Source organism: Schistocerca piceifrons, chromosome 8, assembly GCF_021461385.2.
Source record: "Schistocerca piceifrons isolate TAMUIC-IGC-003096 chromosome 8, iqSchPice1.1, whole genome shotgun sequence".
Lineage (NCBI taxonomy): Eukaryota > Metazoa > Arthropoda > Insecta > Orthoptera > Acrididae > Schistocerca > Schistocerca piceifrons.
In genome coordinates this window covers 396,258,710-396,285,162 of record NC_060145.1, presented here as the reverse complement: position 1 = coordinate 396,285,162, position 26,453 = coordinate 396,258,710, and the positions used below count along the sequence as shown (strand labels likewise).

The 26,453-nt window shown below is 43.2% G+C and overlaps 1 protein-coding gene across 1 annotated transcript in view; it reads right to left on the bottom strand.

Annotated features, from left to right (window-relative positions):
- The window catches only part of LOC124712377, a 395,369-nt gene that overhangs the window by 163,734 nt on the left and 205,182 nt on the right, over window positions 1-26,453 (bottom strand). The gene's annotated exons all lie outside the window — the stretch shown is intronic.

Genomic DNA, 26,453 nt, shown 5'->3' with positions numbered 1-26,453 from the left:
GTAACTATCCGGCGAACGGTCCGGACACTTCGATGATGTCGTCCAGGATACTGAGCAGCATACATATCAAACGCCCGTTGGACCTTTTGATCACAATTGCCATACATCAACCCGATATCGACCTTTCCCGCAATTGGTAAACGGTCTATTTTAGCACGGGTAATGTATCACGAAGCAAACACCGTCCGAACTGGCGGAATGTTACGTAATACCACGTACTTATACGTTTGTGACTATTACAGAGCCATCTATCACAAAACGTACTTTAAGACCTTCAGTACACACACCATCGAATTATTTGACTTGTCGCTCTAACGATGTAGGCGAGTGTCAGCAATATGTCTCGTGGTCTTATCGTGGTGTGTTTATCTTCTGCCGTTCGGTCAGACGATAGAAATGCCACTTGCACGCTTATAGTAGCAGATTGACGATGACCAGCTTTAAACAGAACTTGATTAATTTTCACACACATTTATTAAAATAATAACAAGCATAAAAATTACTTAACTTGGTTCTGGATGCTATTCACGATTGACAATCTGAAGTTCCTTTGGTATTGGTACGTTAATCTTATTCTCACATACATCTCTGATACTTGACAAAAGTGTCTATACATTTATCTGCATGACTATGTACAGAAATATGGTAATCTTATTAGGCGCAGACTGAAACTTGACTATAGACTGGTACAGACAAATGTAGACTGGTGCAGACTGACTAATCGGAGGTCTGTACACTCGTTATAATACCTCGCGCGTTCATGTATCACTGCGCGAGTGTGATCCACGAGGAGAAAAGGTTCTACGTAAGCAGCAATCTCACTGGCTGCGTTACATATTAATACGCGGACCGGCGGAAGCAGAATTTGGTCCGTTTCTATGGCAGCGCCATCTCGTAGTGCGGAGACGGACGAACACTGCGCCTGCGCTGTTGTGCTTAGCGGGGCGCGCTCTAGTGGGAAAGTTGTGTACGCGCTAACTACGCGGAACTTTGTACACATCAGTAATAAAAATGGGAGTTCCTATTTAAAAAGAAACGCAGTTCATATCCGTTTGACGTATGGCAGCGCCATCTAGCGGGCCAACTATGGTTCCATCTGGTTTCCCCCTTCAAGCTAGACGAGATTCGTTCTTTGTAGTTTTTTCGTTTGGTGCTTATTTCGTGAGATATTTGGCCCGGTCACTATCAATGGATCACCCTGTGTAACTCACCTCATTTATGCTAGTAGCTTTAGATCTACTACGCAATCTACAGCTTGTCATCTGCGATCGCTAAAACGCATTTCCGACCGAAAGTCACTATACGTATTCGTGCTCTTTGGCATGCTACTTAGTCTTTCGGTGGCGTAGTGTCTTTCCTTTTTTCTGTGTCGAAATAACACGCTAGTGTCGTTATTCGTTTTATTCGGTTTATTGCCAAGCACAGAGTTTTCGCCGCCATTACGTGTTGCAGTGTTCATTTGCTTCGTGGAATATTTGTTTGAAGCGTGGTACGCAGAACTGAAGTGTTGTTGAGGTTTGTGGCGTTTAGTTTGTTTTTGTGCGTCTCTCTCTCTCTCTCTCTCTCTCTCTCTCTCTCTCTCTCTCTCTCTCTCTCTCTGTGTGTGTGTGTGTGTGTGTGTGTGTGTGTGTGTGTGTGTGTGTGTGTGTGTGTGTGCGTATTTCCAAGATAGAGAGAGAGAGAGGGGGAGAGAGAGATAGATAGACAGAGAGAGAGAGAGAGAGAGAGAGAGAAAGTCCTAGACAGGTATGTCTGCACTGTAGAGAGATAGGAAGTTAATTTTGGAAGCTGGTCACATGCAGTTTTGGGTTAAGTGTTATTTATACAGTTCATCTCATGTGGCAAAGAGGGTTTCATTGCACAGGAATGCGTATTAGTTTAGTACTTTATTTCCCTGGGTTGCTGATTTCTGAGTGTGATGGTTTTCTTCTATTGTTAATTTCTGGTACAGGCCGTTACTAATTTTAAGGATTTTTAAGTAAGTTTCTGTGCTGGTTGGGTGGTGATTCTGTGATATACTAATGTTGAGTGAGCTATTGCTTTTCAGTGCTCTGAGATGTTCTTTGCATCTGGTTCTAAAAGTTCTGAATGTTTGACCCACGTATACAGATTGCAGTTGCAAGTTAGTTGATATATCCCAGACTGACTGTACTTGTGTTGGTGGCACTTCTTCCGAGTCCATTCTACACTCCTGGAAATGGAAAAAAGAACACATTGACACCGGTGTGTCAGACCCACCATACTTGCTCCGGACACTGCGAGAGGGCTGTACAAGCAATTATCACACGCACGGCACAGCGGACACACCAGGAATCGCGGTGTTGGCCGTCGAATGGCGCTAGCTGCGCAGCATTTGTGCACCGCCGCCGTCAGTGTCAGCCAGTTTGCCGTGGCATACGGAGTTCCATCGCAGTCTTTAACACTGGTAGCATGCCGCGACAGCGTGGACGTGAACCGTATGTGCAGTTGACGGACTTTGAGCTAGGGCGTATAGTGGGCATGCGGGAGGCCGGGTGGACGTACCGCCGAATTGCTCAACACGTGGGGCGTGAGGTCTCCACAGTGCATCGATGTCGTCGCCAGTGGTCGGCGGAAGGTGCACGTGCCCGTCGACCTGGGACCGGACCGCAGCGACGCACGGATGCACGCCAAGACCGTAGGATCCTACGCAGTGCCGTAGGGGACCGCACCGCCACTTCCCAGCAAATTAGGGACACTGTTGCTCCTGGGGTATCGGCGAGGACCATTCGCAACCGTCTCCATGAAGCTGGGCTACGGTCCCGCACACCGTTAGGCCGTCTTCCGCTCACGCCCCAACATCGTGCAGCCCGCCTCCAGTGGTGTCGCGACAGGCGTGAATGGAGGGACGAATGGAGACGTGTCGTCTTCAGCGATAAGAGTCGCTTCTGCCTTGGTGCCAATGATGGTCGTATGCGTGTTTGGCGCCGTGCAGGTGAGCGCCACAATCAGGACTGCATACGACCGAGGCACACAGGGCCAACACCCGGCATCATGGTGTGGGGAGCGATCTCCTACACTGGCCGTACACCACTGGTGATCGTCGAGGGGACACTGAATAGTGCACGGTACATCCAAACCATCATCGAACCCATTGTTCTACCATTCCTAGACCGGCAAGGAAACTTGCTGTTCCAACAGGACAATGCACGTCCGCATGTATCCCGTGCCACCCAACGTGCTCTAGAAGGTGTAAGTCAACTACCCTGGCCAGCAAGATCTCCGGATCTGTCCCCCATTGAGCATGTTTGGGACTGGATGAAGCGTCGTCTCACGCGGTCTGCACGTCCAGCACGAACGCTGGTCCAACTGAGGCGCCAGGTGGAAATGGCATGGCAAGCCGTTCCACAGGACTACATCCAGCATCTCTACGATCGTCTCCATGGGAGAATAGCAGCCTGCATTGCTGCGAAAAATGGATATACACTGTACTAGTGCCGACATTGTGCGTGCTCTGTTGCCTGTGTCTATGTGCCTGTGGTTCTGTCAGTGTGATCATGTGATGTATCTGACCCCAGGAATGTGTCAATAAAGTTTCCCCTTCCTGGGACAATGAATTCACGGTGTTCTTATTTCAATTTCCAGGAGTGTATATTGTGTTGTTGGTTCTGTATACTATGTTGAGGCCTTGTCTCTTTAGCATATTGTCCACCTTGTGTGGACGTTATCACTAGTTATTACGCGCCATTTTTTGCTTACTGGCTGCTGATTTGTTCTGAGTTGTGTCTGTGTGTATGTATTTTCAAGATTATATGTTGCCTGTTTTTGTATTTTGTTGTTTATTTTATCCACAGTCTTTATATCATGCCCATTCACCTGTACAGTTTGTTCTGTTAAGATCAGCTCTTCTGAATAATCATATTTGTTCATGGTTGTTTATTTCAGTCTACGTAGTAAACATCCGAAGCTGGGTTCTTCATGAGTTGTAGGGTAACTGGACTGGTGATGAATGATGGTCCTAGTGATTCTAGGCTTCCTATAAACTGTGAATTCGTGGTTGTTGTTTCTCTAGAGAACGAGAAATCTAAGGAATCGAGTTTTTATCTGTTTGTATTTCTATTTGGCTTTAGGAAAAGTAAAGGGACGAGAGAGGCAATTCTGACGTTACGGCTAATAATGGAAGCAAGGCTAAAGAAAAATAAAGACACTTTCATAGGATTTGTCGACCTGGAAAAAGCGTTCGGCAATATAAAATGGTGCAAGCTGTTCGAGATTCTGAAAAAAGTAGGGGTAAGCTATAGGGAGAGACGGGTCATATACAATATGTACAACAACCAAGAGGGAATAATAAGAGTGGACGATCAAGAACGAAGTGCTCGTATTAAGAAGGGTGTAAGACAAGGCTGTAGCCTTTCGCCCCTACTCTTCAATCTGTACATCGAGGAAGCAATGATGGAAATAAAAGAAAGGTTCAGGAATGGAATTAAAATACAAGGTGAAAGAATATCAATGATACGATTCGCTGATGACATTGCTATCCTGAGTGAAAGTGAAGAAGAATTAAATGATCTGCTGAACGGAATGAACAGTCTAATGAGTACACAGTATGGTTTGAGAGTAAATCAGAGAAAGACGAAGGTAATGAGAAGTAACAGAAATGAGAACAGCGAGAAACTTAACATCAGGATTGACGGTCACGAAGTCAATGAAGTTAAGGAATTCTGCTACCTAGGCAGTAAAATAACCGATGACGGACGGAGCAAGAAGGACATCAAAAGCAGACTCGCTATGGCAGAAAAGGCATTTCTGGCCAAGAGAAGTCTACTAATATCAAATACCGGCCTTAATTTGAGGAAGAAATTTCTGAGGATGTACGTCTGGAGTACAGCATTGTATGGTAGTGAAACATGGACTGTGGGAAAACCGGAACAGAAGAGAATCGAAGCATTTGAGATGTGGTGCTATAGACGAATGTTGAAAATTAGGTGGACTGATAACGTAAGGAATGAGGTGGTTCTACGCAAAATCGTAGAGGAAAGGAATATGTGGAAAACACTGATAAGGAGAAGGGACAGGATGATAGGACATCTGCTAAGACATGAGGGAATGACTTGCATGGTGCTAGAGGGAGCTGTAGAGGGCAAAAACTGTAGAGGAAGACAGAGATTGGAATACGTCAAGCAAATAATGGAGGACGTAGGTTGCAAGTGCTACTCTGAGATGAAGAGGTTAGCACAGGAAAGGAATTCGTGGCGGGCCGCATCAAACCAGTCAGTGGACTGATGACCAAAAAAATATTTCTACATATACTTCTTCATCTACACAGATACTTCGCAAGCCACTGTAAAGTGAGTGGCGGCGTGTCTCCTTATCATTTCCCCTCCTATTCCACTCGCAAATAGAACGAGGCAAAAACGACTGTACGCCTCCGTATGAGTCCTATTTTCTCGTATCTTATCTTCGTCGTCCTTACGCGCAATGTACGTTGGTGGCAGTAGAATCGCTTAGCAGTCAGCATCAAATGCCGGTTCTCTAAATTTTCTCAATAGCGTTTCTCAAAAAGAACGTCGCTTTCCCTCCAGAGATTCCCATTTCCCGATGCATCTCCGTAACACGTGTTGTTCGAACCTACTTGTAACAAATCTATCAGCCCACCTCTGAATTGTTTCAAAGTCTTCTTCAAATTCGATCTGGTACGATTCTCAAAGTCTCTAGTAGTACTCAAGAATAGGTCGCACCAGCATCCTATATGCGGTCTCCTATGCAGGTGAACCACACTTTCCTAAAATTCTCTCAGTAAATCGAAGTCGACCATTCGCCTTCCATACCACAATCCTCACATGTCAGTTCGATATCGCATCGGTTTACGACCTTATGGCCAGGTATTTAAACGACTTGACTGTGTCAAGCAGGGCACTAGTAATACTGTATACGAATATTACAGGGCCGGCCTCTGTGGCCGAGCTGTTCTAGGCTCTTCAGTCTGGAACCACGCTGCTGCTACGGTCGCAGTTTCGAATCCTGCCTCGGGCATGGATGTGCGTAATATCCTTAGGATAGTTAGGTTTAAGTAGTTCTATGTCTAGGGGACTGATGACTTCAGATGTTAAATCCCATAGTGCTTAGAGCCATTTGAACCATTTTGAATTTGGCGTTACAGGTTCGTTCTTCCTACTCATCCTCATTAACTTACATATGTTCACATTTAGGGATAGCTGCCATTCATCAGACCAAGTAGAAATTCTGTGTAAGCCGTCTTGTATCTTCCTACAGTAATTCAAATCCGACATCTCACAGTACACAACAGCATCATCAGCAAACAACCGCAGATTGCTATACAACCTGTCCTCCAAATCCTTTACTTATATATAGAACAACAGCGTTCTATTGTGGCGAAACAAGCGCTGTATCATTTGAGAGATTAAGAGGCAAGCGAATGTGTCGGGGCCCCAGTTCACTGCTACTAGCGCCACGTCATCATAACGCGCCTGTGCGTAGCGCACAAGTATTGCACCTTAATTTAAGAATGAAATTAAAAATTAAAGTTGCTTTTCCAAATTTTGTCAGCATGTGCTTTAGTATATTAATGTTTAAACTGACAAATCTCAGATTGATGAGATGAATATCTTTCCCTAAATACATGGTTTGTAGAAAAAAAATAATTGGCGCTAAATAATAAAGCTGGGAAGCCCAAAATGGGTCACAATGTGCCCATGTATGTCAAAACTCAGTGGTACAAGTCTCAACGTGATTAAAGCAATATTTTGGTCAGAATCCACGTTTTTAAGAAAAATTGAAGGCGCTAAATATTAGACTTAGAACATGAACATTTGTATGAATCTTCAGTTCAACATAAAAATAGTAACTATATGATCCCATGTAGCTACTTCTAATAGTTTTCGAGTAATTTAGGGAAAACTAAATTAGGAACCAAAAAGCCTCATTTTAGTAGATAAAGTATCTGTTATACTAATGCTAGAAAATTCTGATTACATCACGTGATGGAACCTATTAAATAATAGAGCTATAACTAGCTTCAAGGCCTGGATTTAAATAATAACGAATTAAAGGTCTCTTTAAGTTGGACTTCAGAGGTCATGTTCTACTGTCAGTTCCATACTAAAAATTCTCAATTGCACAGTTTATATGTAGGCGACCTAAATCTAACTTAACTTAATTACATTCGTACAAAAATTGCGAAGATTCTAAATTAATACACAACAGTGTTATAAAATATTGTGTGTCCTAGAAAGCGGCCATTTAGGCGCTACTACAGGGGCATACAGCGGATGACAGCCGGTGTCCCCTTCGCCGTCCGCTGTGACCATAGGTAAATACGGCCTGAGATACAAGACTTCACTTCACTTCGCACCCAGCTACTATACGGTGCGCGTAAGTCAAACGCCGTAGTACGCGCTGCCTTGGGTGACGTCACAGACAGGCTGTTACTAAACGCGTGTTTTTAGTAATAACAGAAAGTGAGCTTCCGAGGACTGTACACCCTCATGGATCGTTTGGATTTCTGAAAAGAGACTTCACTTCACACCCAGCTACCGTACTGTCCACGTCAGTCAAACGCCGGAGTACGCGATGCCTCGGATGACGTCACAGCCAGACTCCAACTAAACACATGTTTTCGGTACAAATAAGAAGTGAACTCGTGAGGACTGCACACCATCCTGGATCGCTTAGATTTCGCGGGTGTAACTGTTAGTGCGCCGCCGGTAATGTTGACAAATCCGCGTGGCAAGTGGTGACAACTATTTTCCACTTTTGTGGCGGGCAATTATTTTGATTATTGGAAGTAAGGGCGAAAGCCCATTTAATGGGAACTTATCGGAGAGATCTCCTCTGAACTGCTCATAGTGCTGTTTAGCTTAGAGAGAGTTATTATTAGTAATAACATCATGAATATTATAATGTTGTGCGTGTGAAAATTTATCAAATATATCTATCAATTAGAACTCAAAATCTTAATTTATAATAATAGTTCCTTGACGCCGCTGAATAAATGGAGAATAGAAACATTTCTTTTAGTGGGCTGGACAAGAATGTGGACTTGCAGACTGGAAACTATGGTCAGTATGTTCTACATCGGTTTCTGGCTTACAACAAAAACAGTTTCCAGGCTCTCGTAAAAGACAGCGAACAATATTCTAATATTTCCTGTTACTTATGATTTATTATTATTAATCCGCCGCCCCACACTATGAGACTTCCCTGGGGCACTGCTGACGATACCCTTGTCTCTGGTGAACACTCGCCGTCGAGGACGACATACTGGGTTTTACTACTTAAGAAGTTTTCGAGCCACTCACATATCTGTGAACTTATTCCAGATGCTGGTACATTCGATAAGTCTGCAACGGGACACCGTGTCAAAATCCTTCCGGAAATCTATAAATATGGCATCTGCCTGTTCCCCTTTATCCATAGTTCGCAGAATATCATGTGAGAAAATGGAAAACTGATATTTGCACGATCAGTGCTTTCTAAAGCCACGATGATTCATAGACATAAACTTCTCAGTCTCAAGAAAGTTTATTACATTCGAACTGAGAATAAGTTCAAGGATTCTGCAGCAAACAGAAGTTAGTGATATTGGTCTGCAATTTCGTGGGTCCGTTCTTCTAGCCCTGTTACATACTAGAGCCACCCGCGCTTTTTCCCATTCGCTTCGGACTTCGTGAGTTCACTATAAAAGCAGGGTAAGTAAGGAGCCATTGCCGTACAGTACTCTTTGTAATACCGGGGCTTGTGATTTACTCGTATTTGCTTTCAAATCTTTCAGTTGTTTCTTTACGCCAGGGATGCTTATTACATGTCGTCCATATGGGAGTCTGGCGGATGGTATGATTGTATGATTCTCCTGTGTGAACGATTTCTTGAGTGTGAAATTTAAATCTTTGGCTTTCGTTTTGCTATCTTCAAAGGCCACATCAGTCTGGTCAACAAGGGACTGAATGGAAGCCTTATACTCCCTTAGCGACTTTACAGAGGACTAAAAGCCCGCATCTCGTGGTCGTGCGGTAGCGTTCTCGCTTCCCACGCCCGGGTTCCCGGGTTCGATTCCCGGCGGGTCAGGGATTTTCTCTGCCTCGTGATGGCTGGGTGTTGTGTGCTGTCCTTAGGTTAGTTAGGTTTAAGTAGTTCTAAGTTCTAGGGGACTGATGACCATAGATGTTAAGTCACATAGTGCTCAGAGCCATTTGAACCATTTGAGGACTAAAATTTTCTCGGGCTCACTGGCAGATTTTTCGCTAAGGTGTGACGGAGGTAGCTGTCGTATGCTTTGCGTACAGATCGTTCCACAGACGCAAGACTCTCTTCTAACCTTTGCTTATCATCATTTGTACCTTCTCTTTGGAACCGAGAATGCACCATCCTATGCTTCCTCAGCATTTTCCGAATTTCGTTATTACACCATGGTGGGTCTTTTCCATCTTTAATCCACTTGTTAGGCACATAACCTTCCAGACCACGATTTACAGTTTGCCATAATTCCTCTACGTCCAACTTACTGCAACTAAGTGATGTCAATTCACTGTCTATCTGAGACGCCAGAAGCTGCTTATCTGCTCTTTCTAGTAGAAATTCTCTGCTAGCCTTCTTGACTGACTGCTAGCTGATCAACACAGTTTTCAGAGAACATGTTCAAAAGTGTTTCGCAATACTGTCTGTCTGTACGCTCGGAACGAATCCAAAGATATTCTAGTCTCTACTCGGTAGGTTAAAGTCGCCTCCATCTATTATTGCGTGCTCTGGGTTTTTACACGCTACTGACTATAGACTTTCTCTGAATGACTCTAGGCCGTCACAATGTAATCGAGTGGCCTTTAAAAACATCCAACAGTTAACGTGGTTTCACCTACACAAGCTATGTGTGACCTGATAACTTCACTGTTTCATTGGTACACTGTATTTGTGGGTGAATGGTGTTTATGGTCTCATAAAGTTTTTTTGTATGAGATCGTGGTTAATATATTAGGCGAATTATATCATCTACATATCTCTACCAATGTTTTGTACTGCCTTTGTTTTACTATTTTGTCAAAGATTAGATTTTCTATTTGAATGGTGTAAACGTTAGCTGGATCACTCTGTCTCATACACGACGCCAAACTCCCCCCATCTTTTAACAGCGGCAGGTGGCAAAGGGGATACAACCCTGACCTCGTCTTCGTCAGCCAGAACTTGGTAACTGAGTGCGTGAAAGATCCTGGGTCCTATTCCACACTCCCAACATAGACCCATCAAAATCACAGTTACTTCAGCAGTGTGCCAGTGCGGATTCCATTTCGACGAAGATTTAATTTCAAGAGGGCAAACTGGGAAGGTTTCGCAATTGGAATCGACGAAAAGTTGCAAACTCTAGATCCAACACCCAGCAACTACGATAAGTTCATAGAAATCGTCCAGAATGTATCAAGAAATCTATCCCTAGGGGCTGCAGAACGGAGTTTGTACCGGGCCTAACGAAAGACAGCCGGCAACTATACGATGCATATAAGGAAAAGTATGAGGAGAACCCATTCTTTGAAGAAACTCTTGAACTTGCAAATGCACTTACCGACCAGCTAATCGAGAAGCGCCGAGAAGAATTGCAACATCTAATTGAAAGTGTAGTCATGAAACATTCTAGCCGGATTGCCTGGAAGACAATTAAAAAGCTAAATAATGACCCTAAGCAGCAAACGGAAGCACCAAGAGTAACAGCCAACCAAATAGCGCACCAACTCGTTCTTAATGGGAAAACGAAGGCTCCAGCAAAAACCATCCCAATAAGAAGTGGCGAAAGTGACACGAACTACTTTACCACCGAAGAGCTAGAGTCCGCACTTAAATCTCTGAAACCTGGCAAAGCAGCAGGGCTAGATGATCTTAGGAATGAACAGATCCTTAAATTTGGCGAGTACACGAAAAACTGGCTACTCCTACTTTTCAATACCTGTATCCGGCTAAACAACATCCCGAAAATCTGGAGAAAGGGCAAGGTCATAGCCATTCCAAAACCCGGCAAACCATTGGACGAGCCAAAAAATTTCAGACCGGTAACATTACTTTGCTGCTTGTACAAGGTGTTCGAGCGCATGCTGCTGAATCGACTTGTGCCTAATATTGATCATCAGATAATTCCGGAACAGGCGGGGTTTCGCCCTGGGAAAACTTGCACTGGACAGGTCTTGAATCTTACCCAGTTTATAGAGCATGGGTACGAGAACCGTCTAATTACTGGAGCCGTACTTGTCGACCTCTCACCCGCATTCGACACTGTAAATCACAAACTACTGCTCACTAAAATATACGCTATGACTAATGATTTCGGGCTGATACAAATTATATCAGCTCTTCTCAGCAACAGACGGTTCATCGTAAACCTAGGAGGGAAGCGAAGCCGATGGCGTATCCAGAAAAATGGACTACCCCAAGGCAGTGTCCTCGCACCCACTCTTTTCAACATATATGTGAATGATCAACCAGTTGCACCAGGGACTAGGAGCTTTGCTTACGCGGATGATCTTGCAATAGCCGTGCAGGGTCGGAACTTTAACGACATAGAAATTAGCCTTACGAATGCCCTCAACGGTCTAACGCCATACTACGAAGCCAACTGCCTACGCCCGAAAGCAGCAAAAACATTATCCTGCCTATTCCATCTTCGAAACCGAGACGCCAAACATACCCTAAACACCACGTGGAACAACCAACGGATTGCGTTCAGCAGCACTCCTTGTTATTTAGGCGTCACCCTTGATCGCACACTTACTTACAGACATCATGTAGACAAGGTCAGGGGCAAACTATCAACAAGAAACAACCTTCTGAGTAAGCTCATCTCCACAAAATAGGGTGCCGACCCACATACTTTACGTACGTCGGCACTTGCACTCTGCTACTCGGTTGCTGAATACGCTGCCCCAGTTTGGGAAAGATCAGCGCATGGGAAACGAGTGGATCCTCTGCTGAACGATGCCTGTCGCGTAATCACGGGATGCCTAAGACCCACCCCGGTTAGCCAACTTTATTTGCTTAGTGGCATAGCTCCACCCAACATCAGACGAGCTATAGCAAGCGAAGCAGAGCGCCTCAAGCAGCTGCGCGACCAGCGCCATCCTCTCTTCGGACAAAACCCTCCACACACACGTCTAAAATCAAGACGGAGTTTCCTCACCTCAGTTCAACCGATCGAAACCTCAAAACAAAAGGCCAGATTGTCAATATGGAAAGCAACACTGCCTACGGGAGACCAGGCACCTCTAATCTCACCCAACGAACAATTGGCCTCTGGAAATGAACTAAAATGGCCATTATGGAGAACCCTCAACCGCCTACGAACTGGGGTGGGCAGATGCAACGTAAACATGTGTAAATGGGTATACCGAGACGGGACGGACACGTGCCAGTGCGGACAGACCCAAACAATGGACCACCTCCTAGAATGCAGCAACATGGGGGAAGTGTGCAGGAAAGAAGATCTGGCAAACGCTACGGCAGTGGCAGTTAAATGCGCTGAATTTTGGCGCGACGTGATATGATATATATACTATGTTTGTCTTTATATTGTAATGTGACTCCCCATTTTGGATTTGTTTTACTTATACATATGTGTATTGTATTTGTATTTGTGTGTATATGTAATATGTGGGTTGTCTATGGCTTGGACACGATTAAATAAATAAATAAAACGTTAGGTAGGAGGCCACTGACTGAGGATCCCATAGATATCTCTTCTTTTTGAGAGTAAAATTTGTTGGTGAAAGTGAAGTAGTATTTGTCTGTAATGAGCTTGAGTACAGCTGATATTTCTTGTACGTCTGTGGTGAGTATGTTTCCCTGTAGTTGGATATTTCTTTCTATGATGTTGATGGTTTCATCTGTTAGAATGTGTGTGTACATGGACATTAAGTCAAATGAAATTAATGTTGTTTTGTTCGGTATGTTTTCATTTTTTATTGTATCTATCAAATCACTTGAGTTCTTCAGGCTTTCGTTTTTGGTTTGTTTGTATACTTTCTGGGGCAGTGTGTGTGTTTGTTTTTGTAAGTGGTATGTGGATGCTCTGGTAAAGTCAATCAATGGGTGTATAGCTATATGCGATTTGTGAATTTCAGGCAATGATTTTAGAGTGGGCGCCTTGACAGTTTTCTGTGTCTTTTTTTTTAATTTGTGTATATGTGAAAATTGTGTCTACATTTTTCAGGGTTTTCTTTAAGTTCATTTTGTATCGGTTTTTGGGATCACTTGTTAATTCTATGATATTGTTGCTTGGGATGAATTCTAGTGTTTTGTCAATGTATTTCTTTTCTTTCTTGAGGACAGTCGAATTGTTCTTGTCAGATTTTTGTGATTAAGGCATGTTCATGCGTTAACTTCTTCTGTATGTTTCAATAGTTTTTTCTTTAGTTGTCATTGTGTTTTGTTTTATGGTGATTTTGTTCCCTCTAATTATGTGTTTTATTTCGTCAGCGAATTTTTCTCTTGTTAAGTTTGCATTGAACTCAGATGTGTTCAGTCTTTCTTATTGCTTTATGATGAGTTCAGTTTCTGTTATGATACTCTCTATTGTCCTTTGTGGGATCGCTGTTGTGTTTGGGACCCTTTTCAAGCAGCCTCTTTGCTTGTTAGGATATATTTATATCCGTCAGGTTAATCACTCTTTTGTGAAAGCCGGCCGGAGTGGCCGAGCGGTTCTAGGCGCTTCAGTCTGGAACCGCGCGACCGCTACGGTCGCAGGTTCGAATCCTGCTTTGGGCATGGATGTGTGTAATGTCCTTAGGTTAGTTAGGTTTAAGTAGTGCTAAGTTCTAGGGGACTGATGACCTAAGATGTTAAGTCTCATAGTGCTCAGAGCCATTTGAAAAAAAATTTGTGGAAGGCATGTTTACTGAACTGATGTGATTTATGGAAATTTGTGCGAGTTATCTTTTTGATGAGTTTCTATTGTTGGAGTGACTGTTTTCTTTTTATTACGGTCTCTCTGTATGTTCTAGCTCCGTGCATGAATTCATAAAAAATGATTGATACTTTATATGGTTTACTAGTTCTATATGCAGTTTGTGTATCACACACACACAAACACTAAACACCACAAACGTCAACAACACCTCAAATCTGCGTGCCACACTTCAAACAAACGTGCCACGAAGCATATGAAAACTGTACAGTCATAACAACACGCATTGGCGGCGAAAACTCTGTGCTCGGCAAGAAACCGTATAAAACGAATCTGTAACCAAAAAACGGAAGAAATAAGCGCGCTATTTCGATACAGGAAAAAGTAAAAACACTGCGGCACAAAAAAAACTCTAACTAACATGCCAAACAGCACGATATAGAGTGATTCGCGGTCGTAAATGCATAACGAATAGAAAAATAAAATAACGTTTTGCTGTTTGCAGATGACAAACTGTAGACTACGTAGTAGATCTGAAGTAACTAGCATAAATGAGATGAGGTATGTAAACAAATGCATACATCTACTTTATTTTCAAATGTACTATAAAACTAGAAACTTGAGACATATCGTAAATAAACGTCATACAATTCCCCAACTTAGTGTCATATGTCACAACTCTGTACTGCATGGGTGCCGATGTAAAAATGTTTGACAATAACGAACTAAAAGTTCCTTTAAAGTTTAGCATGGAATAATTTTGTGGAAGAAAAATAAAGAAACCCACTGAAGATAGCTAAAATTGCTGAAATATGTCGGGCTGGAATCAGAACTGCAAAGGTGTCTTGCGTAAGGCGGAATTCCTCTCCAATAATAATCTAAGCGCATTACTATTGGTATGTCATAAAATATTCGTAATACAAGAAAGTTAGCAGTGTATCAGCTAAACCGAATATGTACAGATTAAGCCTTAAAATCTCATTACGTAGGACGTAAGTTATGCCTTTTCAAGTTAAGTACGCAATACAGAAGAAAATATTATTTAATAACGAAATAACTGATCAGTTGTGACATTTTTAATGTCTGGGCTGCGAGACAAATTGGGGTTACGATAATGTAGACGGAAAGGTGCATAAATTTCAAGCAGAATGGTATGTGGAGCATAAAACAAAGCATTTAACTACAAACTCCAAAAAAATTCAAAAATATATATTATAAAATTATGGCAATATCATTGCCGTTGTGTGAAAGCGTGAATCGGAAAAAAACAGCAAAATACAAGCGAAAGAGACGAAATTGAGGAGCGTGAAAGGCTGCGCAAGAAGAAATTTACTTAAGAATGGAAACGTTCGGAAGGAGCTGAATGTACACTTTAATAATGAGGAAATAACGGAATTCAGAGTGAGGTCGAAGTAATGTGTGAAGAAAATGTGAGGTAAAGGACGATACTAGTAACTCTTGAGCTTCAGCTATAAAGGAAGGAGACAATCAAGGCGAGCAAGCTAAAGATGGACATATTCCACAAGCCACCACACGATGTATGCGGAGGTACCTTGTGTGCCACTGCAAATCATTCACTTTACTGTTCAACTTGTAAATGGATTGAGAGAAAAGTGACTATCTACGTGCTTCTGTACCAGCCCTGATATCTGCTGTCTTGTCATCGCGGTTCTTAAGGGAGATTTACGTTGGTGGGTGTACAATCGTTCTGTAGTCTATTGTCGTTTTATCCCTGAAATTCAACTTAACTGTAATACGTATAGATGTAGGACTACTATCATTTGCGACATTTGTGCCGCACCGAGTCTCGAACCAGGATTTCCCACTTATTGTAGCGGTCGTCTTAGCTCATAGGCTATCCCAGTATGCTCCCAGAACCGACTTTAACTTTCACATTTCACACAGCTGTCTGTTTCTTCTCATCGGTTGTTAATTCAGCTGTCCACACTCACACATCTTGTCATTCCGTTGCTGATTTAAAACGAGAAGTCAAATACTATTGCTGTCATTTTTGCCATAGATCCGTCTACATATATTTATATTTGATGACGAACTATAGTTTCAAATACTGAAATGTAATATGTCGCTTTAGCTGGTACATCTATACGTATTAAAATTAAGTTTAATTTCAGGAATAAATTTCAATATTTGAAAATGTAGTTGGTCATCAAATATGAATATATTTCAATAGCGTTTTGGGAAAAGATGCACTCTTCCTATAGGGATTGCCATCTTAGTTTCCGGAGTCGTTCCGTAATACCCCCGTGCTGATCCAGTATACTGTTAACATATCTAGCACAGCACTTCTGAATAACCTCGATGGCTTCGCTTAACCCGTCTGCGGATCCTAAACAATCGAACAGTACTAGAGAATATGTCGCACAAGTGATCTGTACATGGTATCCTATGCAGACTATGTACCCTTTCTCTTTCTAGAATCCTCCCAATAAACCGAAGACGATGTTTCACCTTTCCTACAGTCGACCTTGCGTGTTCGTTCTGTTTCATGCCCCTCTGAAACGTTACGGGTAGATACTTAATCGACGGGACTGTTTGGAGCAACACATCTCTAATCATTCATTCGGACTTTACGTGATGGTTTTCTCTATTCATCTGCAGTATCTTATACTTACGCACATTAAGAGGTGGTTACCATTAACCACACGAAGTAATCCTGCGTCTCCCTCCCCCCTACAGTCGACGCTTCCTGTGCACTGCAACGTCATCAGCAACTAGTTTCAGACCGCTATTCATCCTATCTGTCAGACAGTTTAGATATACAGAGCGATTCACGAAGATATGCAAATATTTTAATGTGTTATTCTACGAGGAGCATTCAAATTCTAAGGCCTCGATTTTTTTTCTAATTAACTACTCACCCGAAATCGATGAAACTGGCGTTACTTCTCGACGTAATCGCCCTGCAGACGTACACATTTTTCACAACGCTGACGCCATGATTCCATGGCAGCGGCGAAGGCTTCTTTAGGAGTCTGTTTTGACCACTGGAAAATCGCTGCACGGCTGGTGAATGTGCGGACACGGAGAGTGTCTTTCATTGTTGGAAAAAGCCAAAAGTCACTAGGGGCCAGGTCAGGTGAGTAGGGAGCATGAGGAATCACTTCAAAGTTGTTATCACGAAGAAACTGTTGCGTAACGTTAGCTCGATGTGCGGGTGCGTTGTCTTGGTGAAACAGCACACGCACAGCTCTTCCCGGACGTTTTTGTTGCAGTGCAGGAAGGAATTTGTTCTTCAAAACATTTTCGTAGGATGCACCTGTTACCGTAGTGCCCTTTCGAACGCAATGGGTAAGGATTACGCCCTCGCTGTCCCACAACATGACCACCATCATTTTTTCAGCACTGGCGGTTACCCAAAATTTTTTTGGTGGCAGTGAATCTGTGTGCTTCCATTGAGCTGACAGGCGCTTTGTTTCTGGATTTAAAAATGGCATCCACGTCTCATCCATTGTCACAACCGACGAAACGAAAGTCCTATTCATGCTGTTGTTGCACGTCAACATTGCTTGGCAACATGCCACACGGGCAGCCATGTGGTCGTCCGTCAGCATTCGTGGCACCCACCTGGATGACACTTTTTGCATTTTCAGGTCGTCATGCAGGATTGTGTGCGCAGAACCCACAGAAATGCCAACTCTGGAGGCGATCTGTTCAACAGTCATTTGGTGATCCCCCAAAACAATTCTCTCCACTTTCTCGATCATGTCGTCAGACCAGCTTGTGCGAGCCAGAGGTTGTTTCGGTTTGTTGTCACAAGATGTTCTGCCATGATTAAACTGTCGCACCCATGAACGCACCTTCAACACATCCATAACTCCATCACCACATCTCTCCTTCAACTGTCGATGAATTTCAATTGGTTTCACACCACGCAAATTCAGGAAACGAATGATTGCATGCCGTTCAAGTAAGGAAAATGTCGCCATTTTAAGTATTTAAAACAGTTCTCATTCTCGCCGCTGGCGGTAAAATTCCATCTGCCGTATGGTGCTGCCATCTCTGGGACGTATTGACAATGATCGCAGCCTCATTTTAAAACAATGTGCATGTTTCTATCTCTGTCCAGTCCGGAGAAAAAAAATCGGAGGCCTTAGAACTTGAATGCACCTCATACAAGTAAAACTAAAGAAAATATTTCCTATAAACATATGTCCACAAATGTTTGGTTATGGAGTTACAGCTAAAAAAAAGTTTGCCCAAAATTTAGCAACTTCACTAATATGAAGCCATCGCAAAACTGTACGAGGTTAAAGTAAAGCACGATTTCTATTTATTTTGTTGTTATTGATCTGGGGAATCTAGTAAAACATAGCCCAGACGTGTATCTGCAGTAGTTTTCCAGAACATTCAGATAAGCAAAGATTATTATACAAGTAAACAAATTTACTTTCCATTAAGAATGTAGTAACGTTCATGTCATTGATGGCAACCATTAGTGAGTCGTTTCAGTCGTTTCCTAACCTTGAAACGAGTTAGTGTTCAGTATTGTTCAGTGAAAGAACATTAAGTGAAACCACATAGTAACTGTTGTAGTTTCTAGATTATTTATGAAATAGGGAAGCTTTTCAAATATACGACAGAGGAATATGACTATATGGTGTGATCGATCAAAATTAACAATCAATTTGCAGTATTGGTAATTAGTGTCCGAATTTCGGGGGAAAGCCGACACCAGTGCACCGCGCAGAAGTAGGGTGTGCGAGGGAAGATGGACGGGGGCAGGAGAGTCGGGGGAGAGGGGCGAAGGTGGGAGGGAGAGTAAAGCAAAGAACTCCGAGAGACGACAGACAACATGGACCTCAGACGACGTGTCAAAATGTACTACGTCACTTCCATCTCTCATTTGTTCGCTATACAAACAAATGAGTTTGGCGGATGAACGCTACATTTTGTAGAAGTGTATGTATGAACCTGTCTGATAATTCAGTACCTTCGTTACACTCATTTAACTTATATTTAAGTTTTGGTATTACTGGACACTGTACTGCTGCTTTTTGAAGATTAATTACTGTCAAATATTTTTGGTAAAATTAATAACTGTGGATTATTACTTGCGAGCTGTGATTTGCTGCAAGCAAATTTATTTAATTTACCTATTTCTTTATTTTACTTTTTTGGTTTATTTAACATTGTCATATTAGGATCTTCTGCCCCTCTCTTAGATCTGTCCACACAGCTTTGTATTATACGATGCGGACATATGGTGGTCCCTTGTATAGTTTCTATAAGGGGATATTCAACAGCCCTAAAATATTGTATAAAATGCATTTTAACCATCAGCTGTTTATCTGTCCCATTATTCATCAGTAAAAAATTGATTGGCTTTATCGATATAGTCATTGCTGTACATCACTACCACAGAATTCCTTTATCGGCTTTAAGGATCACTTCATTATTCTCCTTTAATTTCTGTTTAATTTATTGTATTTGCCTTAAACCCTTATTATTAGACCGTTTTCTGCCTCTCTTACTGTCTTGTGTGTATTCATCAAGAACTTTTACTACTAAATCCATCATAGAATTCTTATGTGGTACTGAGCCTGTCACTTGGTCGATTGTAATTTTAGTGAGCCATCAAATGCTTGATGCTTTTTTCCATCTACATCATTCTTTACATAGAAGTTTAAGCCCTGAAGATATAAATTTCCTCTGGTTCAAAAGTAATGTCTGTTATGTTAACCACCCTGTCATAGAAATGAACGTTTGACGTGGTGGCTTTATCTAGTACAGGATTTTGTTCCATGTTTAACTTTTCGAGAAAAGTCAAATAGTGATTGACAAACACAATAAGAAAATCGATAAAGGAGATTCTGTGGTAGTAACGTATACCAATGACTACATGTGTTTCACTGTGGCTGTTCGTGACTTCACAGAAAAGCACAGTGTTGTCAACGTCGGCTCACAGGGGCTAGTCTTTTTAACCAGTAGAACCTAGCACGGCGAGTGATCATCAGACACAAAGTTATCGTGAGCAGTGTCTCAGCGAAATACGCTAGGATTACTCTTAGTCTCTATACAGGATGATTCACAAAGATATGCAAGTATTTTAATATGTTATTCTACAAGTAAAACTAAAGAAAAAAGTTCATACAAACATAGATCTGCAAATGTTTAGTTACTGAATTAAGGCTAGTAAAAGATTTTGCCCGAAATTTAGGAACTTCGCTAATATGAAGCTATCGCAAAACTGTACAAGATTTATTTTGTTGTTATTGATCTGGTGAATCAAGTGAAACATGTCCCAGACATGTCGCTGTAGTAGTTTTCCAGAACATCCAGAGACGTAAAGAAGTAATTTCATAAAACTTTTAATTTATTAACTACATGGCCCAAGCAGCGGTACAGTGTCCAGTAATACCAAAACTTAAATATAAGTTAAATGAGTGTAACGAAGGTACTGAATTATCAGACAGGTTCATACATACACTTCTACAAAATGTAGCATTCATCCGCCAAACTCATTTGTTTGTATAGCGAACAAATGAGAGATGGAAGTGACGTAGTACATTTTGACACGTCGTCTGAGGTCCATGTTGTCTGTCGTCTCTCGGAGTTCTTTGCTTTACTCTCCCTCCCACCTTCGCCCCCTTCCCCCGACTCTCCTGCCCCCGTCCATCTTCCCTCGCACACCCTACTTCTACGCGGCGCACTGGTGTTGGCTTTCCCCCGAAATTCGGACACTAATTACCAATACTGCAAATTGATTGTTAATTTTGATCGATCACCCAAATTAAGGTCGCATTACATTTATCCCGCTCGCCGGCCGCGCCCACGGAAATCAGTTTTCGGCAATGCGAAATGAAATAAAAGCCCGCGCGCGTAGTCTTTTTTTCCGATTACGATTTCCGTGTTCCTAATTGAGGATGCCACGGGCTGGGCCGTGTAATCCCGATTTTCCCCGCGAGGGAGCGCGGTGTGAATCCCTAGCGGGCATCCATTACGTGAACGACACAAAACAGTACAACGGTGTCGGAGGACAAGCACTTCGACACATCACGACGGCGCTGCATTGAGCCTACATGATATTAAAACCAATATATCAGGCACATATCGTGTTATAATGAGAAAATAGTCACAAAATTTTACATTTCATCGATGATCCTAAGCGTATAACTTTTAATAAATAAATGTCTACTTTCTAGGCCCCGCAACGTTTATAGTAAACGTAATAGGCCCTGACTGTGACCGCCATACATTTCAGTGATAGTTGCAGTTATGTATTAGACACAGACTGCGAGGTTCTACATTTACATTCATATTCGGCAAGCAAACTTCGGTATTTGGAGGTGACAGGCTTGGTATAAACAACCACTGGTCTTGTGCGCAAGTATGTTCACATATTGTAAGAAACTCAGCGGGGAGGTCTACAAGATGCCACTACAAAATATCCTCCCACGCTTTGTGAAACACTTCTGACTTATGTGGCTTCAGAATAACAGGATGCAAAACAGTATGCTGTGGTACAGATCATTTTATGCACATGGTTTCAAAAACGAGTGTTCGGATTCGAAAACTGCGTTAGGCAAACTAATTTACACGTAATTTTTATCCAGTTTTCACAAAGGTACAAACTATGTATATATTTCAGTAGATTTTGGTTTTTACACTTTTAGGTGTTCGACAGACAACAAGATGATACATAATCTCGTCCATGACAATTTTCTTCAGTTATCCGCAGATGACGCAGTCCGGCGATTGAGGCATCTTGGGTATCTACATCAATACTCCGCAAGCCACCTAACTGCGTATGGAAGTGGGTTCTTCTGGTATCACTAACTGATCTGTCCTTCCCTGTTCCATTCGTGAATGGCGCGTGGGAAGAACGACTGTCGGCAACTCTCTATATTAGCTCCAATATCTCGAATGTTCTCGTCTTGGTCATTTCATGAGACGTATATGGGAAGTAAGATTCGACAGCATTACGAGAAAGAGCTCGCTCCCCCTCCAGCAGCAGGTTATAGGGGGTCGTTGGAGCAACGAAGAGTACCTAGTGACTGGAAATAGTGCGGGTCATTCCCGTTTCCCAGACTGTCGTAGGACAGACGGACATAAGTGTAGGCCTATATCGCTGACTGGCCATCTGTTGCAGAATTATGGAACATGTTTTACTCTCACGTATTAGAAGTTTGTGGAGAACGAAAATCTTCTCTATAAAAATCAAAATGGACTCCGAAAGCGGAAATCGCGAGGAACTCATCTTGCCCTTTTCCTCCAAGAGGTCCACTGCGCTGTACATACCGCAGCTCAGATTCACACCGTCTTCCTCCACTTCAGGAAAGCATGTGACGTCACCCCGCATTCGCGAGTATCGGGCCAGACTGGATTCAAGACTTCCTTGCAGATAAAACTCAACAAGTCGCTTTTAAACGAACAAAACAGACGGATGTAAAGGTAATTTCGGGGCTACCTCAACGACGTGTGAAGGGCTCGTTTTACTGTTACAGTATATATACACACATCAAAAAATGTTTTGCATCACCCCGGTTTCTAGAACTCCTGAAGATAGACGTTGACTGTGGATATTGTATCACAGACATAGTCCCAGAGATGTCACTAAACACGACCAAAGATTGCCGGCCGCGGTGGCCGTGCGGTTCTGGCGCTGCAGTCAGGAACCGCGGGACTTCTACGGTCGCAGGTTCGAATCCTGCCTCGGGCATGGGTGTGTGTGATGTCCTTAGGTTAGTTCGGTTTAAGTAGTTCTAAGTTCTAGGGGACTTATGACCTAAGATGTTGAGTCCCATAGTGCTCAGAGCCATTTGAACCATGACCAAAGATTTAAACAACCGTGCATGAGCAGCGCCTATTACACGGAGGAGGTCCGACAGCCGATCATTTCCAGTCATTCCACCAGGAAGGAGGTACAAGGCCTGTGTTGTCTGTAATTCAACCATGTCCGCATTGTTACTTTGTGTGAGGAAGGGCTGTCAACAAGGGAAGTGTCCAGGCATCACGGAGTGAACCAAAGCGATTTTATTCGGACATGGAGGAGATACAGAGAGACAGGAACTGTTGATGGTATGCCTCGCTCAGGCCGTCCAAGGGCTACTACTGCAGTGGATGACCGCTATCTACGGATTATAGCTCGGAGGAACGCTGACAGCAACTCCACCATGTTGAAGAATGCTTTTCGTGCAGCCACAGAACGTCGTGTTACGACTCAAACTGTGCGCAATAGGCTGCATGATGCGCAACTTCACCCCCGACGTCCATGGTGAGGTCCAAGCAGCGCGGTACAGATGGGCCCAACAAAGTGGCGAATGGACCGCTCAGGATTGGCATCACGTCCTCTTCACCGATGAGTCTCGCATATGGCTTCAACTAGACAATCTTCGGAGGCGTGTTTCTAGGCGACTCGGCCAGGCTGAACGCCTTAGACACACTGTCCAGCGATTTCAGCAAGGTGGATGTCCCCTGCTGTTTTGGGGTGTTATTATGTGGAGCCGACCTACGACGCTGGTGGTCATGGAAGGCGCCGAAACGGCTGTACGATACGTGAATGACATCCTCCGACCGATAGTGCAACCGTATCGGCAGCATATTGGCAAGGCATTCGTCTTCATCGTGCACACCTGGTGAATGACTTCCTTCAGGATAAAGACATCGCTCGATTAGAGTGGCCAGCATGTTCTCCAGACATGAACCCTATCGAAAATGGCTGCGATAGATTGAAAAGGGCTGTTTATGGACGACGTGACCCACCAACCACTCTGAGGGATCCACGCCGAATCGCCATTGAGGAGTGGGACAATCTGTACCAACAGTGTCTTGATGAACTTATGGATAGTGTGCCACGACGAATACAGGCATGCCTGAATGCAAGAGGACGTGCTACTGGGTATCAGAGGTACCGGTGTGTACAGGAATCTGGACCACCACCTCTGAAGGTCCCGCTGTATGGTGGCACAACATGCAATGTGTGGTTTTCATGAGCAATAAAAAGGGTGGAAATGATGTTTATGTTGATCTCTATTCCAATTTTCTGTACAGTTTCCGGAACTCTCGGAATCGAGGTGATGCAAAACTACTTTTGATGTGTGTAAATGATCTAGCAGAAAATTAGGAAGCTCCACAAGGCCGTTATCTGATGATGCGGTTTTCTATAATGAAGTAGCAGCGCTAGAAGGCAGTATCGATTTGCAGAATGGCCTGAAAAGGATTGAACAATGGTGCAGTTCGGGCAGTTGACCCTGAACGTAAATAAATGTAACATATTGTGCATACATAGGAGAAGAAATAAACTACTGTAAAACTACACCACTGATGACATATTGCTGGAAACAGTTTCTACCGTAAAATATCTCGGAGTAGTCATCCGTAACAACATTAAATGGAATGACCGTATAAAACAAATAGCAGGAACGGAGATGACGGACTGAGGTTCATTGGAAGAATCCTAAGGAAATTTTGCTCATCCAAGAAAGAGGTGGCTGACAAAACACTTGTCCCACCGATTCTTGAGTGTTGCTCGTCACTCTGGCGTGCTTACCAGGAAGGACTAGTGGAAGAGACAGAGCAGACCCAACAAGGAGTGGCGCGTTTCGTCGTGGGATCGTTTAGTCGGCGCGAGGGTGTTTCAGGGATGGTCAACGAACTGCTGTGGCAGATGCTACAAGAGAGACGTTCTACATCATGGAGTACTTTGCTGTTGAATTCCAAGGGAGTACTTTCCGAGAAGACTCGGACAAAATGTAGCAGGAGTAATTAGTCTAACAACTGCGCCAGACACTTGTCGTTTCATATAGGCATTGCCGAGGCCAGCTCCGTATTCTGACTGTTTACATATGTCTGTATTTGAATACCCATGCCTATACCAGTTTCCTCAGCGCTTCAGTGTAGGACGCTATTGCTCGCGTGCTTGGGATCCGTATCAGGTCGGGTTAAAGGAAAACATCGAAGCAATTCAGAGGCGGTCTGCTAGGATGGTTACCGGTAGATTCGAGCAACACACACGTATTACGGAGATGCTTCGGGATCTCAAATGGGACTTCCTGGCGCGAAGGTGACATTATTTTCACCGACCGCTATTGTGATTTTTCAGACAACCGCCGTTTGAAGCAGACTCTTGAACGATCCTACTGTCGCCGACATACATTTCGCTTTACGACCACGGAGATAAGATACGAGGAGTTAGGAGTCATTCAAAGGCGAACGGACAGTCGCATCTCCCTCGCTCTATTTGCGAATGGTACAGGGAAAGAAATGACGAGTAATAGTACAGCGTACCCTCCGCTACACACAGTATGGGGGCCTGCGGTGTACGGATGTAGATGTAAATAAAGATCCTGAAGCCTTCTCGTGTCGATTCTGAACAGAGGTGTGTTCGAAATGTTTTCCTCGGTCACCCACGAGAGAACTGCGTGATTTCAAAGCTGAGCGACGCAGTTCTGACCACCGTCGCAGTCGCAGATGCGTCAAGAGAAGGCGTGTGACCAGCGTAAGAGGATGTGTGATGACTTATCTCATCGCGGGACACATCCACCGTGGCGCTGGGCCGAATTGTGGTGAAATTTGGTGCCAATATGACGTTATTAACCCACCTTACACGAAATTCTGATCCATGTCCTTTCCTTTGCACTTGTCGACACTAATCTGTTTGAAAAATCGCCGAACCCGAGGATGGCGTTGCATGGCACCACGCTCTTGCACCATTACAGAGGAAGACAGTAGGCACCTTCGATCTAAATTTTGAACTTTCGAATGGAAGGACATGATGAAGTTTCAAAAACGACTACCTCGTGATATTGTTGATAATGGAACCTTCCTCCTATATTATTGAGATATCAACACAATTGTAGTTATTAGTGTCGATACGAAATTTTGTATCAAATCTAGTACCGCAACGTCCCTATAGACGTCTCTTTCACACAACTCGTAAATTATGCCTTGTAAAGGACACGTTGCTAAACGTAGAATGACCCTCTTTGGCAGTCATTCCTTCTATCTTCGTCGTAAGTCACTTCACATAACTCTACATCTGACGCTGCACTCCACGATAAGCCATTACAATGGTGACCGTTAGCATTAATAGCAAAGCCTGTTTGTCACAACCCAAGTGATATTGCATTTCTAAAACATAAACAAGAGATCGCTCGGTGACGGGCCACACGAGCTCATGGTTTGCTGAAACCACACTTAGCCTCTGAAGGTCTGGCGACGCAGTTACTATCCACCATTTATAACGACACTTTCTGTCACGAAAGCATCTTACCCTTGCTTCGCAGCAATCGAGATACGTTTATCAGCGTGAATGTAGAAGACGAACCTGTAATTCATTCGCGTTATGCTCATCAACATTAGTACTAGCCTTATCGTAGCAGGTAACAAATGCATGTTATGTGGGTTTGCATATGCAGAAACATTAATGAACGAAGGAAGAACAGCTGTATCATAAAATTCCATCGACAGCTGGGTCATCAGATGCAAAACACGAGCACGCACTGTTCAACGATGTATTAAAGAAGTAGTCGTCACTTGAAGGAACCAACCCGTCATTCACTTCTAGTAATTAAGGGAAGTTATGGAAAAACTAAATCTTGATGTGCAAAGTGGATACTAGTTCCACTTTAATATGAGTCCA